The following is a 5,602-nucleotide window of genomic DNA, read 5'->3' on the forward strand; positions in this document are numbered from 1 at the left end:
GAACATAATATTGCCGTCAGCAACTGCTTCAACGTTTTAAAGCCTATTCTGCCCAATATAAAGTGGGAGCAGATTATTTCTTATTATTACACGAAGCTACAAAAGTGATTGCGATTCCGCAAAAATAAATACAAAATGACTGCACTACAACTGATCTGTATTAGGAGCCACTTAGGCGATAATAAAACAAAACATATTGTGAGAGAGTCGCGTAATTATACAATAAATGAGGTATTTCTAGAAAGAGTCACAATTTAAACTACCTCAAAGGGACAAGGACGTAAGTCATTCTCTTAAACTCGTGGCTTCTGCCTCATTGTTCTTCTTCATGAAACTCATGCCTGAAATCAGTGCTAGCAAAAATAGTCCTTTTTATAAAAGCTTTGCTGTATCCTAAAAACCAATTCACAGGCAACTGAAACTGTACCCCATGCAGCCGCCATCCCCTGTTGCACAGCTGGCACAGAACCAATTGAAGAAGGGATAAAAAAGCGTGAGAACGGATATGTACATGATGTTTTCTGTTACTGTGAATGCATCATCCCCCTACACAAGTTTAGATTAGCCATTAACATTTTTTTGATAACTTTCTTCTCCTGGAAAAAGTGTTTTGGAAATCTTTTTGGGCGAGCTGAGAAGCCGTTTTTTCAGGTACATAAGCCTTGTATGATTTTGACGCTTGAAAACCTATAAAAGGCCCATATGTGGAAAGAAGGAGGGTCTCCTTTCGGTTGACTTCCATATTGAATTCGAACTGTTCGGTCTCTGATTACTGAAGAATTAAAAGTGAAATAAAAACGAGGCTAAAAACTAAACAGGCCATTATTGCCTTCGTCAAAAATTTGCCTGCGTTTTGTAGTTGTGACGAATTTGGTGCAGATATTAAAAACAGATTCATGTTTAGAGTGAGCCCGCAAAGCCAACATCAGATGATGATGATGATGGTTGGATGTTTATGGCGCAAGGCCAACTGGGGCAAAGAGCGCCAAAACAATAGTCGTATATGAGAGGTGATACCTTAAATACTAAGTAAAATCAACAAAAACAAAAGTAAAATCACAAAACGACAATGAGCATGGCTGGTGTATAGGGCCAGATTTCATGATGCGCGATAGGAAATGAGGTTTAAAAACTTGACTTCTGACAAATACTCAAACACACGTTTCACGGAAACAATGGCTTCGTCACCTAAAAAAAACGATGGATGTAGGGGAATATGTTGTCTGTAGAGTTCTCTGAAGTGTTTGTGTCGGGTTGTGTGAAGTGCCTTGCATGTGATTAGTATGTGCACTACGGATACGGCCTCTCCGCACCTGCTGCACTGGGGCTTAGAAGATCCCGTCAGCAGATACGAGTGCGTCGCATGGGTGTGCCCCATCCGCAGCCTACCCAAGGCGACTTCCGTGTGTCTGTTGTGTGAGTCAGATGTGTACCGTCCCAAGTGTGGCTTTATTACATGTAGTTTGTTTTCTGTCTGTTCATCCCAGTGTGTTTGCCATTTCCTACGAAGGTATTGTCGAATTTGTGGCTTAAGGTCACTCTGTGGTAGTATGGTTATATCTACTGTGTCCCTGAGTGCAGCAACTGCGGCCTTCTGATCCGCAACCTCATTGCCAGCAATCCCAGCATGGCCTGGAACCCAGCACAACACTAGAACAAGTTTTTGGGCATATATAGACATGATAGTGTTGAGACCCATATGGACAATTCTGTTTTTGCATGGCTTGTATGATGCCAATGCGCGCACAACGGTCAAGGAATCTGTATATATGATGGATTTCGAGATTTTGTGTTCAAGAATGTGTTGTGCAATTAATAAGATGCCATAAGCTTCAGCTGTGTAAATTGTGGTGTATGCGCTCATGGTTCTGCATGCATCAATGTTTGGTCCATGAGCAGCGCAAGACACTATGGTTGCAGTTTTTGATGCGTCACTATAAAACTCTGCACAGTGATACTTGTACTGCAGGGAGAAGAAGTGCTGCAAAATTGCAGTTTGTGGTACCCTGGTTTTATCAATATTCATGAAAGAAAAGTCACAACACTCAGGTTGAAGCTGCCAGGGTCTTGAAACATCAGTAAAGGAAGATGTGTAAATGTCTGAAAAGGAGATGTTGAAATCCGAAGCTTTCTGTCTCACTCTAAGTGAGAATGGCAAAGGAACGGACGGGCGATTTACAAACACTAGTGATGTGGATGCATCATTAAAAACAGGTTTAAAAGGATGGTTATTTATCGATGAAATTTTGAAAGCGTAGAGCAAGTCCATGTACGTTCGTTGGTCCTCAAGGCACCATTTGTTACATTCAACGTATAGACTCTTTGCCGGGCTATTGCGGAACGCACCCGACGCAAGGCGGAGGCCCAAGTGGAGTACTGGGTCAAGCATTTTTAGTGTGGTTTTTGATGCCGACCCATGCACGACGCTACCGTAGTTTAACCTGGACACGACTAAGGTGGAAAAGACCCGGAGAAGTAGTTCCTTGTCTGCACCATAGGATTGGTGGGAGAGCACCTTGAGAATGTTGGGTGTTTTTAGGCATTTATGTTTAAGTGCTTTGACGTGAAGTATGAACGTGAGCTTGTTATCAAATATGACACCTAAAAACTTGTGCTCCCTTTTAACAGGAATACATGCACGGCCAAGAGCAATCTCAGGGTCCGCACTAAGCCCCTGCTTGCGGGAGAACAGAACACAAGTACTTTTGCCCGGGTTCACTTTAAAACCGTTAAGGTCCGCCCATCCAGCAAGCTTCTTAACACCGAGCTGTACTTGACGTTCGCCAATTGACAGGTTACCGGATTTAAAAGATATTTGAACATCGTCTACATAGATGGAACAGGAAATGGTTGGTGGCAATGCCTTTCGGAGGGAGTTCATCTTAACTATAAACAATGTGCAGCTTAAAACTCCACCTTGCGGCACACCATTTTCTTGCACATGAATCCCGGACAGGGATGACCCAACCTTAACACGAAATGTCCTCGTGGACATGTAGCTAGAAATGGCATTTAACATGTTACCTGACACACCAAAGGACTTCAGGTCGCTAAGGATGCCGTATCGCCAGGCTGTGTCGTAAGCCTTTTCAAGATCAAAGAATACTGCAAGGCAGAACTGCTTATGAGCAAATGCATCTTTTATGAAGGATTCCATCCCAACAAGTTGATCGTTGGTGGATCGCCCCACCCTAAAGCCTGCCTGGCAGCTCTTGAGAAGACCGTTGTACTCAAGGAAGTACACGAGCCTGCGATTTATCATCTTCTCGAGCAGCTTGCACAGGCAGCTTGTCAGGGCGATGGGACGATAACTGGCGGGAGAGGAAGGGTCCTTCTCTTCCTTCAGGAACGCCACTACTATGGCCTCCCTCCAAGAGAGTGGAATCTGCCCCGAAAGCCATATTTTATTGTATAGGTGTAGGAGTGTTTCAAGAGTGTCTGGGTGTAGGTGTTGTATCATGGTGTATGTATTCTTATCTACCCCTGCAGCTGAAGGTTTACATGTGCTCAGGGCCACCCTCAACTCATAGAGTGTAAATTCAGAATTGTAACCAGATTTTGACCTGTTATTGTCATGTAGGGACTTCTTTTCACAAGTATTTTTATGTTTGAGGAAAGTGTTTGTGTAGTGTGCAGAGCTGGAAACGTGTTGGAAGTGTTGTGGAAGGGTGTTAGCCTGGTCTTCTAGTGTGTCCCCTGTTGTACTGACCAGGGGCAGGCTGTGTGTCTGTTGTCCTTTAAGGTTACGTATTCGTGTCCAGACTTTGTGTGTGTCAGTGTATGAGTTGATAAATGTGAGGAAGTTGCGCCAACTCTCCCTTTTCGCCTCACGACGCACACGCTTCCCAAGAGCCTTTGACCGTTTAAAGGAAATGAGATTATCTTACGTGGGGTACCGGCGAAGGACACCCCACGCCTTGTTCTGGGCCTCTCGCGCCCGCCTACAGTCCTTGTTCCACCAGGGCCTCCTTGGGTTGCGGGACGCACTGGAGGCCTATGGCATGGACTTTTCTGCGGCGTCGAGTATGTGTGTCGTGACGAGTTGGGCTGCTTCCTCCACGTGTAGGTGTGTTATGGTTGTGTGGTGTAGTTTAGATGTTTCTGTGAATGTACTGCAGTTTGCTTTTGATTCATTAAACCTATTATGGGAAGATGGACTGCATTGGCCTTTACCTATGTACGTTAGGGAAGTGGAGAAATGGTCACTACCATATGGGTCTGTGCTCACACCCCACTCAAGACATGGAAAGAGAACTGCGGAACCAATCGCCAAGTCAAGATGCGAGTATGTATTGTGTCCTAAGTTATGGTATGTAGGCTGGTTTTTGTTGAAAAGGCATGCTCCGGAGGATGTAAGAAACTTCTCTATCAGGCGACCGCGGGCATCCCTTCTGGAGGAGCCCCAAAGAGAGTTGTGCGCATTAAGGTCGCCTGTTAGTATGTATGGTTCGGGCAGCTGGTCAACCAGTGCCTCGAAATCAGAGCTCAGAAGTGCAAAATGAGGAGGATTGTAAATTGAGCATACCGTTATCAACCTATTAAATATTATCGTACGGATTGCTACAGCCTCATGGACAGTGTTCAGAGTGACAGGGTGGCAGGCTAAGGATTTCCGGGCAATTATGGCCACACCGCCAGAAGAGTATGTGCAGCAATCCCTGTCCTTTCTGAAGACCATGTAACTATGCAAGAAACTTGTGTGCTTGGAATTCAAATGTGTTTCCTGAACACACATTACACTTGGCTGATTAGCATGCAGTAGTTCGTATACATCGTCAAGATTTTTAAGAAGGCCTCTACAGTTTCATTGAATTATGTTTTCTCTTCCCATTATTTAGTGTGAGAGCCCCTGAAGTGTGTGTGTTTGTTTATGTGTCGTCTAATCGGGGCTGTGACTCTCGCCTTTTTTGGCTTGTCGGGAGGCTTTGGCATCGGGACGCGTTCCTTGCGCTGCGTTGCAGGCAGGAACGGCCCGACATCCATGTCGTCGTCGGATGTACGAGAGGTGCCCGACGGACCGGGCCCCCCGGACTTGGCCCCCCCTCGGGAGCCCTTCGTTTGAGCCGCCACCGCCGATGGCGTCCGGGGCGCCAGAGGTGGCACGGGAACAGGTGTGGGGCTCTTGGTGTCCATCACCTCGGTACCCTCCAATGCACTGGAGGATGGGGAGACAGAGGCGGGAGCGGCACCGGTCCCGACGGAAGAGGTTGCCACCACAACCGCTGCTGCCTCAGCAAGCGGCGTGATGGCGGGTTGGGCTGCCAGAGGCAACCCAGAGAGGGGGGCGGGGGAAGGACCAGGTCAGACTCGCTGAACTGGGTCCCTGTGGAAACGAGACGCCGCTCCGCCCCCCGGCGAGCCGCGTCGGCGTAACCTCCCCAGGGGGAAAGAGGCGAACCTCTTTCGCGCCTTTGGGAAGGTAATGTTCTCAGTGACTTTCACCTGGATGATCTCCTTCTCCTGTTAGAATTTCTCGCATGTTCTAGAGTAGGCCCCGTGGGGCACCTGGCAGTTAGCTCACATGAGGGTTTGCGATGGGCAGTTGTCTGATGGATGATCGTGTTGTGCGCACTTGGCGCATGTTAGTCGACGACGGCAGGCG

This window comes from Haemaphysalis longicornis, unplaced genomic scaffold (genome assembly GCF_048455015.1).
Source record: "Haemaphysalis longicornis isolate Haplotype H1 unplaced genomic scaffold, Haemaphysalis longicornis Haplotype H1 scaffold_11, whole genome shotgun sequence".
NCBI lineage: Eukaryota > Metazoa > Arthropoda > Arachnida > Ixodida > Ixodidae > Haemaphysalis > Haemaphysalis longicornis.